Raw genomic sequence first — 14,543 nt, 5'->3', positions numbered from 1 at the left:
CACATGGCTAACCGAGTGGAGCAGGAAAGCAACTCCCGGCATCGCATGCTCACGGAATAAAGTGGATTCTATCCAAGAACGCCGATGAACTGTGATGCATTCAACGGAACTCGAGTTGCATTCGATGCAATGATCGGTCATCGGTTCAGCAGCGTAGAATCCCTCTATTTTTATTGAGCTTCTAAGGACTTAGTTCATCTCAACATAATGCCACACTTCTTTTGATAAGGGTTACGTGCTGCAGTTTTCAGCGTCCCAGTTATTTATTTATTGATTGATTGATACTGTCAGCCGTAAGGCCGTTACAGGGTGAACAAAATACATGTAATTAAGGAACACAGCCAGATGTACAACCTAATACATTTCCAGAAACTAAATTCCAAAAATGACAAAACTGTCCAGCTCTGCAGATACAGCACTTTAGTACAGCACTACGGGACAAATTATTCACTGAATAATTTGGTCTGGAAGCCACCAAAATCACAATAATTCCATTCTGTTATTGTTCTGGAAAAAGAATATTTAAAACAGTTAACAAGAGCCTTCAAAGGTAGAACCTGATAGCTGTGAAAGCTTCGCGCAGGACGACAGGAACGCTGTTGCAAATAGGGGCTTGTGTTTATGTTGAAGTGACTATTACACAACAAATAAAGAAATTTTAGCCTGGCGCTCTTTAGTCGTTTAGATAGTGGAGGAAATTGTAATTCATATAGCACGTTAGTCCTGAATCTGCGTGTCTATATTTTGATAGAATGAATCTGGCTGCCCTCCTTTTAATCTTTTCAATCTTATCAATTTGTGTTGACTGATAGGGATTCCATATGACGCTCGCGTATTCCAGCGTCGGAAGTCAGCGGGAGATAGGCAGTTATTTTGCTTATGTGGAAGCAAGCTTAGTTTGGTTCTAATAAACCACAACTTATTTTCGGCTATTGAACGTATGTTAATAATGTGTGAATTCCAACTTTGATTAGAGGATACAGCAATGCCTAAACATTTAAAAGAGCTTACATGCGTTATAAGTCGCCCCTCTATTTCATAACCACATGAAAAAAATATTTTAGTTTTGTTTGTCACTGTAACATGTGAAGTTTTTGTGTAATTAATTTTCATTTGGGAAGTTGTGCAGCATGCAGCTCAATGCTGAATTTAATGCCAGCTGGTCTTCTTGCTTTGAAATGACTAAGTAAATTAAACAATCATCCGCAAATAGCCACAATGTGATAAGGGGAGGAAGTGAAACTGAAATGTTATTGACATAACATAAAAATAATATGTTATAATAATGATATTGTTATGGGGTAGTTCAGCTTGTAGCAGAGGGCGGACACCGAAGACAAGGCTTTCCAACGGACGTTCTCTGTAGGCACCAGCCGACGCTGTTGAACATCGTCTTCTCTCAAAAACTCACGAAAGTCTTCTTCTTCATTCCTTATGCGTATGCGTTCTTCTTCTTTCCTTATGCGCTGCACCGCGTAATGTGACACTACTCCGGCGGCTGAAAAGCACCGTCCCGGTGCGTACTAGCGTCCAAGCCAGGGTCCATGTAGTACGGTTTTAGGCGTGCAACATGGACCGTCTCGGTGCGTGGTGTAGAGGCATGGCGGACGGGATGCAAGGGCGCAATTTCGTATGTCACTGGTGTCACTTGTCGTAAAACACGGTAGGGTCCTGTATACCGGGGCAAAAGTTTTTCCGAGAGGCCAACGCGGCGAACTGGAGTCCAGAGCAGCACGAGAGAGCCGCAAGAATACTCGGTGTTGCGATGACAGGAATCATAGCGACGTTTCTGGGAGTGCTGAGAGGCTGCGAGTCGGTTGCGAGCAACAACGCGGGCAGCATCAGCTCGGGCTATGGCGTCACGAGCATATGAGCTGGCAGTGGTGACAGACGGGAGCAGGCTGTCAAAAGGAAGCAGAGGTTCACGGCCGTATAAAAGATAGAAGGGGGAGTAGCAGGTAGTGTCGTGACGCGACGAATTGTAAGCGAATGTCACAAATGGCAGCGTTATGTCCCAGTCGCGGTGGTCATCAGAAACGTACATAGACAACATGTCAGTCAGTGTCCTGTTAAAGCGTTCGGTAAGCCCGTTCGTCTGTGGATGGTAGGCAGTCGTGAAAGAATGACGAACGTTGCACAGCCGCAGGATCTCGTCGACTATACGAGCCAGAAAGCAACGGCCACGGTCGGTGAGCAGTTGGCGGGGAGCTCCATGGACGAGTATAACGTCGTTGAGGAGGAAAGCAGCGACATCAGTTGCACAGCTGGTTGGTATTGCTCGTGTGACCGCGTAGCGTGTGGTGTAATCAGTGGCCCCCGCAATCCATTTGTTCCCCGATGCGGACAGTGGAAAAGGCCCTAGAAGATCCAGACCCACTCGAGAAAATGGGTCTATGGGGATGTCGATTGGCTGCAGAAGTCCAGCTGGTAAAAGTGGTGGCTTTTTCCGGCGTTGACAGCGGTCACAAGCAGCTACGTAACGGCGGACTGCGCGTTATAAGCCTGGCCAAAAGAACCGACGACGCACACTGTCGTATGTGCGAGAGACGCCTAAATGACCCGCTGTAGGAACGTCGTGAAGCTGTTGAAGGACGGCTGAGCGTAGGTGTTGAGGGACTACTAGTAGAAGGTCGGGGCCATCAGGTCGCATATTGTACCGGTATAAGGTGCCGTCGTGGAGCACAAACAAACGAAGGGAAGGGTCATCGCGATCGGCGCTGAGGCGATTGATAATTTCGCGAAGCTGAGGGTCCTGGCGTTGCTCATGGCGAATGTTGGAGAAATCAGAAATAGAGAGCACGCAAGCGTCATTGTCACATTCAGGTTGGCTTGGCGGGTCGACTGGATGACGGGACAGGCAATCGGCGTCTCGATGCAACTGGCCAGACTTATAAACTACTGAGAAATTGTACTCCTGAAGGCGCAAGGCCCAACGTCCAAGGCGGCCAGTAGGGTCTTTGAGTGTAGAAAGCCAACACAGTGCGTGGTGGTCAGTGACTACTGTGAATGGCCGCCCATACAAGTAAGGGCGGAACTTTGTAATGGCCCAAACTAGGGCTAAGCACTCACGTTCAGTGATGGAATAATTTTGTTCGGCCGCAGAGAGGAGTCGGCTGGCATAGGCGATGACGCGGGGTAACCCGAGCTGACGTTGTGCGAGAACGGCACCAATTCCATGACCACTTGCGTCGGTGCGTACTTCTGTGGGCGCTGACGGATTGAAGTGAGCCAACACTGGCGGACCGATGAGGTGGGCAATAAGAGCGACGAAGGCGGCCGATTGTTCGTGGCCCCAGGTAAAGGAGACCTCTTTTTTCAGAAGCTGCGTGAGCGGACGGGCTATTAAAAAGTCTAGGCCTAAAATCACGTCTTGAGGACAAGTATTAAGGACGGCGAAGAGCACAGGGACATGGTGGCCGGCGATGCTAACGCGTGCAGTGCACATTCCGATGATGGCAGCAGTTTTTCCATCAGCAACGCGAACTGTAGAGGTGTTAGCGGGCGTAAGAACTTTTTTGAGGCGCTGGCGGAACGACGAACTAAGAACTGAAATATGGGCTCCAGTGTCAATCAGAGCGGGCACAGGGACTCGATCTACGAGGACATTGATCAGGTTGCGGCGTGGTGCGATGGTCGAAACACAGTTGGCTGTCCGGGTTGGTAACGCAGCGTCACGTCCGGGCGCTGCGTTGCCTAGTTTCCCGAGTAGGTGCCTTGGTACGTTGGGGACAAGCTGCGGCGACGAGTAGGTGATCGGGAATGGTGGGCTTGAGGCGATGGAGAACGGCTAGGACGACGGTCTTGCTCTGTGTTCTCAGTACGAAGATGTGCTGGGGTGACAGAAACGCGTCGTGGTGCATAATAGTTATGGCGGACAGGGCTGTAATAGGGTTGAGAGGGGGGAGTCGGACGGCTGCGGCAATAGCGGGATGTATGGCCAGCTCGACAGCAGACGAAGCAAATAGGTTAATAATAATGAGATATATAATACTATTGCACATACAAATATGTAATATAGTTATCAAAGCGTGTGCGCGATGACAAGTTCGTTTGACATAAAACGGTCTACAATCCTTTGACATAAACGGTCTAAGCTACACCTTGCGGAACCTGAATGGTAGATAATGATGCAAGTTCAATATGCGTTCATTTATGTTCTGCCTTGCATTTTAATTATACAGTTTAGTTTCGTGTCTATTTATGTGTAAATACTTGACATAGTTTCCTTCTACTACTTTTGCAGATCACTGGCCACGAATTGATGCACGCCTTTGACGTTGAAGGCGTCCTATTCAACTCCAAGCAAAAATTCATTAACATCGAAAATACCACTGCGAAAAAAATTTACACATCAAAGTTGCTGTGCCTACGATCGTCTTACATGCAGGTGCGTCACCAACGCGAAATGAGACACACGACAGGGTAATGCATTGTGTTCAGTGGAAACGCCGCATTAGTGAAACATCTAAGCACAGTATTATAACGATCCATGCAGTGCATTATGTGAGATGGTTTAGTTTTAAAATGAAGTTATGGCGGCCATGACAAAAAAAAACGATGTTAACTAAAAGTGAATACATCGTATTTAAAAGTCTTAGAAGGGTTATTTTGTAGGCAAGTTGGTGTCCCATACTTTAAGAAATGCTTCGGCGCAGCAGACACCAAGACGTAGAAAACACACCACGGACCGCCAACTAACAACTGATTTTATTGAAACGCGCCTTAACGAATATATGCCTTGCGCTCTTGCGCTCACCAACGACAAAAAAAGAAACGATAAGATACAGTAAAGAGAGCACTAGGCACAAAATGATTAGCAAACACGGCACGTGTGACACAAACGAACATCGTCTGCACCAAATCGTATCAATTTGATAGAAATTCTAATTCTTCCTTGAGCAATGTAGCAAAAGGATTTCTCATGCATGTGTTTGTCCCTGAAGGAAGAGTGACTGCTGCTTCAAAACTTTCTCTTTCAAGCTGGTCTTTTCTATTACCTAAAAAAACTGCACCACTGAAAATCGGGAAACAGCCGCATCATTTGCAGTGCGGTGGCAGGTGCTCCCCAGTGCAGTTCTTGAGAGAGTTTGAGTGCTCTCTTAGTCTGTAATTTACGCACCTGCCAGCTTGTGCAACTTAAAACTGACCACAGGTGAACTTGATCTTGTAGATCGCGCTTACTGCACATGGGATGGAAAGAGTTTTGTGTTTTTTTGCCGCAGACTTTTCTTTCTCATTGCACCCTGCAAACCATTGAGCATAGTTTTGACAGTTTACAAGATGGCGTAAAAACCATGCTGACACCATGTTTTGTAGACACCTTTTTGTGAAACCTTGTGGATATATGTCAGATCTATGCCTTATGGTTGGCAAGGTGCAATTGGAAAGAATATTTTGCGGCAAGAACACAAAAATCCTTTCATCCCATGTGCAGTAGGCGTGATCTACAAGATCAAGTTCACCTGTGGTCAGTTTTATGTTGCACAAACCGGCAGGTGTGTAAATGACAGACGGACATGTGACAGTTTGGCATGTGATTTACGTGTCACACCAGTACGATTTTGTTCCATTAACATATACAGCCAGAGGACGCCAACCGTCATAAAACCGGTCACCGGGTCAATGGTCAGCACTATCCTTCTTCCAACCGATAAGCTTGAGATGATTCAGTCATTTTTAAAACACTAACACATCCAACGCGACGCAGCACAATAAACATTTGTTAACAATTGTAGCCTTGAGAAAACCGTGAAGTGGACGTGTTATGGCTTATATGAGGGAGGTCCTCATATAAGCCATAACACGCCTCCTTCCGTCCTTCGTGTACTTTCGCGCTATTTTCCATCATGAATGTTAATCAACTCGCCCAACTTTCGGCATTACTTATATGAGGGAGGTCTTGTCTGATCATTGAGAAGACTGTCTCATTTGACAGCTAAAAGTGGTCTGCTGTTTATTTGCAATTGAAAAGCAAATAGTAGTAGCGACATGCTAATTAAAACGTCAGTAATCATTACCGTGTTCTGCCACGTTGTCAAGCAACTTCGCTGTGTCTAAGGCTCTTTTAAAGCGAATCCTTTTATGCCCAGTTATGACAAAACACATTGCATGGTTCACAAAATCCTTCGGCAGAAAGCGGTCGCATCAGCTTGACAGCGAGAAAATAGCAGGAAAAGGAGTGACATGAATATAGAGGAATATAAGTGCAGATTGCATCGGATAAGACAGATAGATAGCAGACAGCTTGCGCTAAATTGAAAAGCGCCAGAAAAGAGCGGACCTTCTGAGTGAGTATGCAGACGCTGTCATCAAGCTGCCTTTCGCATGGCTCAGTCGCACCAGCCCTCAAGCGGCAACTCCCTTAAGCTCGTCTCTGAACTGTTGCATGTTAGAGGGCGCGTCGTAGAGGCACCGAATACAATACCAGCAGAAAAAAATCTTTGTTGGCCATCGGAGATATCCCTCGAAAACACTTCACCAGTAGTTCTATAATGCTTGACATTCATTATGATGAATATTATATTTTTCAAGGGGTATTGTTTATATGTGCTCTCTCTCAATTATTCAAGTGCATAAATTAATGCGGGGAAAGGCACTCCCATGTTTGCAAAGCTGAGTACAAAAGATTACATTTATTACCTGGCGTGCGGCTAAGTGCTCGCTTTCTCTGTCTACTCAAAGTGCCATTAACATCGCTTGTAATCCTCAAAAGTCACTAAGACGAGAAAAAAATAGATATTTTTGTCCATATATCTGTCGAAGTTTACAGCGATAATCAAATTCATCAACCAGGTATTCCAATACACGAGCCTAGGCTTCGCATGTGCAGTTGCGAGTCACCGGTGAAACACCTATCGACCATCGCACCCCTACATCCACAGTAAGAAGGTTTGTATATGGTACTATTGGCTATGCTACTCTGCTATAATATAATTCTGCACTTCAATGATAGAACGCGCCAGACCTGGCATTGTCCTTAATTGGGTACGTAGAGGCTGGCGACTCAACTTGCCTACTTTGCGTGTTAGAAATAGCTAAGCCTATTACATCACAGCCTACTAGGCTCGATTGGCCAAACCGCCGCGGCCATCACTTGAATTGTCGTTTAAGAACTTGGCACCATTACACGTGACGGAAAAAATTGCGTGCACGATTTCATAGCAAATTTATGATCAAACAATCTATGTGCTGCCTTTTGGGTAGTTGCATATCATTTCGCTCACTTTGAAGGCTGTACTTATGTTGCTGATCCCTGAAGCGCAAAAAGCACGGAGACGCGACAGACACATAGGAAAAGGCACTAAATTGCGGAAGCTTTATTTAGAGCACGAAAGCATGTGTACTGAAGAAATCATTCAAAAGCGAAATTAAGATGAGACTCTTCGCATGTTCATGCAAAAAGCATCAAGGAACGCGATATGCTTTTCTCACTTATACACCGCAGAAGAAAAAACGAACACCGCCGCATTCTTGCGAATCAAATGTGCCTCGATTATTCACGTATGCATCGATCACTGCTCATTACTTAAATAACAGCGCAGGTAGAAAGAAGAGACGGGATAGAGTACAAGAGAATAGAGAGCTGTCTTGCCTCACCATTGCAATGCCGCAACATTGCATTGCCTCAGCAGGCACAACACTGCATTCTCCGCACAGTGGCTTGCAGATATTCGTAGCGTAGTCATAGCGGGGATGACGCAGGTAGCCCATCATAGGTTGTGCCACATTGTGTGTGCGTTCTCGCAGCCTCATTTAATTGTCTGCCAGATTGCCCAATGTACAATAGGGCAGATGTCAAAGGAATAGGGTATACCAAACCTTGTGTGCACTCCACCAATTTACACTTATGCCTATTAGTACATCATTTTGGGCCTCATGAAACCGGGCTCGTGATTCTGCGCAATTTTGTAAACTTCTCTAGGATAGAAAAGAACAGCCTCAGATTTGCCTCTGTGTCACCCTCTTGAGCATGTGGGAAATTTTAAGGATATTGTGAAAGAAGGCCAGGTCCAGACGGCAAGGTCGTGAAGGCAAGGCAAAGTATGCCGTGTCAGCGTTTAATCTGATGGAGAAAAACCCAAGCGCGCGCCGGAGCCGGGCCGCGGGACGATGATGATGGTATGTACAAGAGGAAGAAGAATATAATGGTATGTACAAATGAAAGAAGATCCGTGGAGGGCTCACACAATCTGCCCGGGGGATCGGAAGCGACGAGCCTGGCCGCTCCTAACCAACCGATGCACCGCTGCGCACAAACGGCTTCAAGCAAGATACATGAACAATTTCAGTTCCACGGTTGCGTCGGTCAGCTGGGGGATCAACAGGCGTGACTTGGTAGTTTACTGGGGAAGTTTGGTTGATTATCTTGTAGGGACCAAGATAGCGGCTCTGAAATTTATCACTAAGGCCAGGGGTGCGCAGTGGTGTATAGAGCAGTACTTCGTCACCAGGACGAAAAGAGACCACGCGATGCTTCGAATAGTAGCGACTCTTGCGGTCTTGCTGGCACGCTCCTGTGTTGAGGCAGGCAAGATGACGGCATCTGGCCACACGAGGTAAGAGCTAGGCTGGTAATGATGAGGAGTAGTCGGGCGTAGAGAAGAAGGAAGTGTCGAGTATTGTAGTGGGAGGACGGCCGAAAACGAGGAAAAATGGGGAGTAACCGGTAGTCCGCTGTACTGCAGTATTATAGGCGAATGTGAAGCAAGGTAGAACAGTATCCCAATTTCGAGGATCCGGTGTGATTTACATGGATATCATATCCGATAGGGTGCGATGAACACGCTCAGTCAGACCGTTAGTCGGGGGATGGTAGCTTGAGGTTGTCTTATGGAGGGTGGATGACGCACGAAGAACTTCGGATACGACTGTCGATAAGAAGGCCGTCCCGCGGTCACTTAGAAGCACCCTATGAGCGTCATGACGCAATACAATTGACCGCAAAAAGAAATTAGCTACCTCTTCAGCGCAACAAGTCGGTACAGGGGCCGTCTCAGCATAGCGTGTAAGGTGGTCGACAGCTGTTATAATCAACTGGTTGCCCCCATTGGAGAGAGGTAAGGGACCATATAAGTCGATGCCGACTACGTCGAATGCTGTGGCGGTACAGGGAAGGGGCTGTAGGAGACTAGCGGGGGAAGAAGTCGGCCGCTTGCGACGTTGGAACAGGTGGCAGGAAGCAACGTATTTAGCTACGGTGGTAGACAGGCCAGGCCAAAAGAATCGTCTTTTCACGCGGTCGTATGTTTTGTTGAAACCAAGGTGACCTGCAGTAGCGTCATCGTGGAAAGCCGCTAGTATACGTGGGCGAAGCACACGCGGTACGACTGGGAGCCAGCGAGTTCCATCAGAATAATACACGTAGTGGCGTAGTATGCCATCTTCAAGCTTGAAATTGCGAAGCTGTCGGCGAAGCCTAGCGTTGGGGGGGCTCGAAGCGCCGATAAGGCGGTCGATGATGGGCCGACAGTAGGCATCAGTTAAATGCTGTGAGCGAAGAGCGTGCTTGTTCTCAGAGCCGTCAAAAGAAACTGCAGTGATATGCGTCGGTGGAAGCGATGATCGGCTGTGGTCAGAGGTGGAAATGCATTGTGAAGAAAACCAGCAGGCTGATTCCGAAACAGGGCAGCGAGAAAGAGCGTCGGCGTCTTCGTGTTGGCGACCCGATTTATAAACGACGTCGAAATGGTATTCTTGCAGGCGTAGAATCCAACGGCCAAGTCTGCCTGTAAAATTGTTCAGGGAAGATAACCAGCAAAGAGCATGGTGATCGGTCACAACTGTGAACTGCCGACCATATAGGTAAGGGCGAAACTTCTGAACAGCCCAGACGACGGCGAGATATTCCTGCTCGGTAATGGTGTAGTTTTTCTCAGCTGGAGTCATGGTCCCACTGGCGAAGGCAATCACTTTCTCACGTGCAGTTGCATCGCGCGGCAGAAGTACAGCGCCAAGACGTTGACCGCTGGCATCAGTCTGCAGAATGGTAGGAGCGCTGTCGCTGAAGTGGCCAAGAACTGGATCTGATGTGAGGGCGTGCTTTAGGTCGTTAAAAGCAGTGTTGCACTGTTCAGTCCACACGAGAGGGCTGCGCGCTTTAAGTTGTTCATGAAGTGGCGCAGCAATAGTTACAAAGTGTCTTATAAATCGCCGGAAATAGGACGCCAGGCCGAGGAAACTGCGCAAATCTGTAGTCCGTTGCGGACGAGGAAAGTTCAAGACCGCGATTATTTTTCAGGGTCTGGGCGAATGCAGTCATGGCTAACCAGATGTCCCAATATTTTAATTTCCTTCTCTGCAAAGTGGCATTTGTTGGTATTGAGCAGAAGGCCCGCTGAAGCAAGACACGTGAGGACTTCATTCAGGCGCGTGAGATGGCCGGTAAAAGTTGACGAAAAGATAACAATGCCATCAAAGTAACATAAACAGGTTCTCCAATTGAGGCCACGTAGTACAGTATCGATCATTCTTTCAAATGTTGCGGGTGCGTTACAAATGCCGAAGGGCATAATATTAAACTCGTAAAGTCCGTCGGGTGTTGCGAAAGCGGTTTTTTCTTTGTCGTCCTTGTGCATAGGTATTAGCCAATAACCTGAGCGGAGGTCCAAGGTCGAGAAATATTCGGCACCTTGGAGAGAGTCAAGGGCGTCATCAATACGCAGCATTGGGTAGAAGTCTTTGCGGGTAATTTTGTTGAGTGCGCGATAATCAACACAAAATCGTACCGATCCGTCCTTTTTTTAACTAATACTACTGAGGAGGACCACGGGCTTGTTGATGGACGAATAATATCGCGACGCAGCATGTTATTGACATTTTCTTCAATTACTATTCGTTCCGATAGAGAAACCCGATAAGGTCGCCGGCGTACAATTGAGTTACCTTCGGTAAGGATGCGGTGATGAACACTAGTCCGTCCCAGTGGTGGGGAAGTGGCATCAAAAATGGCTTGGTGGGCTTGAAGCAATTGCAGCAATTCTTAACGTTGTTGCGGCATGAGGTTCGGATTGATTGTCTTTGACAGCATGGAAAGAGAGACTTACGATGAATCACGTTGCAGAGGTAGCGGGGCAGTGAGCACCATTATGGATATAGGGTGAGGATCCACTATGCATGGCAGGGAAGTTCCTTTAGTCAGCCCGAGGGATTCACGGGAAGTGTTCGTGGCAGCTACTATCGCTTGAGATGCTGCGGAATCGTAGAAGACTTGATGGGAATGCGATTCTACGTGCAAGGTGACGATGAGATGGTGCGATGAGTACATCCCCGTCACTGATGTGTTCAGAAACAACGGTAATAAGCGTTTCGCACTGTGGAGGCAATACAGTATCAGCTGCGGAAATGAGGGATTGATGCCGTGCAGAAATGTCAGATGAAAAATCACTGTCTGTCATATGGATGACACGGTCGCCACAAGAAATTAACGATGAAGTGGTTGACAAAAAGCCCATCCAAAAAGCATCAAATACGCACACGGTGAAAGCACAGCAAACTGCACACGGTGGCGGACGCCGTCTATAACAACTCGAAGTGTACACTTTGCTGAAGGGTGCAGACGGACGCCATTTGCTCCACGAAGTTCAGGTCCATCATATGGTGTCGTTACTTTCCGCAAACTGTGGCACAAATCAGCATGAATAACAGAAAGTGCAGCTCCTGTGTCAATCAAAGCTTCGACCGGTAATCCTTCAGCTAAAACGGAAATCATATTATACGGGCGATGAGGAGGACTTTTTGTAAGTTCGCAAAGTGCAGTTTCACCTCCGGAAACTGCATCGCTTAGTTTTCCGAATTACGGACAGGAACAGTTGTTGCTGGTCGAAGTGGCGAAGTAGAGCGGCGGTATGGGGAAGGGGACTGGCGTCGGGATACATGAGCCCCATTTGGTTCAGACGAGGATACCGGTGGTGGAGAGAATCGACGAGGTTGGCTGCGAATTGGTCGTCGCTGATGATATGCAGGTATGTCACTTTCGAAGGCATCATAACCACGTCGCTCGTTCTGAATGCGTCGGCGACAAAAGCGAGATATATGGCCTCGAATTCCACAATAATAGCACACTAGGCGAGAGGGGCGTCAAGGTGCGTAATAGGGTGGCGTTGGTTGAGCCGTCGTCATGGCGTTGATGTGGTTGTAGGGTGGTGCTTGGGGTGGGGGAACAAAAGGAGGAGGGGATGCAGCGACGTGAGCGTAAGTCGGTGCTGGGCGAGGTGCAGGAGGTTCAGGTGTGACAGGGTGGTTGATAGTGGCCAACTCTTCTTTAATGATGTGGCGGAGGCCGGCGTCGTTAGAAGGAGGAGACGAATGATCGCACCCGTGCCGGCAGAAAGGGCTGAGGGCGTGGAGCTCCTCGGGGATTATCGCTCGAATCATGGCTCGTAGATCGAGGTCAGTAGAGGTCGGGGTGGTAGTGAATCCGGGCTGCAATCGGGAGGACTGTAGCTGGTCGAGGCGTTGGCAGGTCGTTATAATGGAATCAACACTTGATAGATTCTGGGCAACTAGGGTGTTATAAGCCATTGAATTGATTCCCTTTAGGACATGGTGTACACGTTCAGATTCCGGCATGGTGGGACTGATACGCCGACAGAATGACTCATCGGGACCTTGACGGCGGGTAGCGAGCTTGTTCCTTGCGATCTCCGTCCGAACAGCCGGGTCGGCGAAGTACTGTCGGAACTGCTGCTTAAAGGTGAGCCAGTTTTTGTGGTGTGGGGCTCGCGGTTAATAAACCAATTTCTGGTGACCTCAATAAGGTAGAAAGATATGTTCAGAAATTTCAAAGCATCACCCCACCGGTTGTAGGCACTGCAGCGCTCATAAGTGTCAAGCCAGTCATCGACGTCTCGTCGCGACGACCAGCGAACAGCGGCGGGTCGCGTTGTCGTGTGGGCACTATCGGAGGCGGCGGTGTAGCCGAGGTAGAGGGTCCGGCCGGGTCGGGATTGCTCTCGGTTGACATGACGATGGTAGTTGTTAAACGGCGACCGGAACGTAGCTCCAGCGAGAGGCAGGGGACAAGGCAGCAAGGGGATCGAATTTCACCTCCACCACTTGTGAAAGAACGCCAGGTCCAGACGGCAAGGTCGTGAAGGCAAGGCAAGGTATGCCGTGTCAGCGTTTAATCTGATGGAGAAAAACCCAAGCCCGTGCCGGAGCCGGCGCCGCGGGACGATGATGATGGTATGTACAAATGAAAGAAGATCCGTGGAGGGCTCACAATATACGGAATCACCGCAGTCTTTCTAACTATCTCTACGCTGATCAAAGAACATTCTTCGACACTTGTTCAGCAAAACATTCTGCCAGCAAAATAAGCACGTCTTTGGGATTGCCGCCTCACAAAGGCGACTGGCATGCTCGTTACGGCTGGTGGGCATCACAAGAGAACTAGATGGTCTCATCGCATTGACAAATCACGTATTGTCTATTACCCTTTTCACAAGCTTCCTGTGGGATGATGTTTAAAATGCGCGTGGTTTTTACACTCTAGGGTGGTAGTAACAGTTCAATTGGGTAGACGAGAAAATTACCATTAAGTTCAAACCTTCAACTAGTTGCCCGTCGGTACACTGTGGGATATCTCAAGTGGATGAAAATACTCTATGAAGAGGTTTTAAAGGGGTGTAAAATCACGTTTAAAGCTTACGGGCTATTACCAACTAGAATAATAAGCTCAAACTCCTGAAGGTGGGTTGAAGCCAGCCTGTCACAGTAGAGAAATACAAGTCGCTAAGGACCAGTGCTAGGCAGGAGCCTACGCTGACGCCTTGTAGCTGCAAATACACCGTTCTACTCAGCATAGGTCTAGGTCCGATAAACATTCGTCAGCTCCATGAACTCTGTCACAAATACACCTAGCAGCATTCTGATTTCTAAGAGGTATATCTTTTCTTGCAGAAAAATAGTACTCATTTTCTGCCAAGAAGCAAATTTTGAAATGACTACCTTTAGAGGTCCTCCCACGTTGTGAGATTTAGCTATGGACTGAATCTCATGTCCTTGTCGTTTTGCGCTTAACGTTGCGCCAAGATGGGCATAGAGCCCGAGAAACACCCTTGCAGGAGGCTATGGTTATTAAGTAGAAGGATATTTTCTCATAGTGATTCGAAACGACGAAATATGCAGTTCAAATTGCATGCACTTAATTATAAGTATAGATGTGCACGGAGAAGTGAGCATATACGGGGCAGTCCTTTTCCTCAAAGTCACACTAAAAACAAGAACGACAAAGATCGCAGAATGAAAACGCCGTTTTCAAGGCGCTGTCGTGTTTGCTTTCAGGACAAAGCTAGGACAGCTGCTTACATTGCCCAAGCAGCTTCCACTTGCAATCAGTCAGCACTTAATTTATTGTCTATACAGTTTTTAAGGCGAAAGTTTTTCTGGGCTCATCAGTATGGACAGGAGCACAAGAATCATCATGTGAAGTAGAGGGTGGAAAAATGTGTGTCTGTGTATGATTACGCTGATGTGAAATATTTCGTTATTTAAGTAGAGCCAGACAAGTGAATTAGACGTCAAGATAGCCAAGGACGTCGATA

Source organism: Amblyomma maculatum, chromosome 8 (genome assembly GCF_055883805.1).
Source record: "Amblyomma maculatum isolate TAMU_Amacu chromosome 8, ASM5588380v1, whole genome shotgun sequence".
In the NCBI taxonomy this organism is placed as follows: domain Eukaryota; kingdom Metazoa; phylum Arthropoda; class Arachnida; order Ixodida; family Ixodidae; genus Amblyomma; species Amblyomma maculatum.
Note: the sequence above shows the minus strand (reverse complement) of the source record.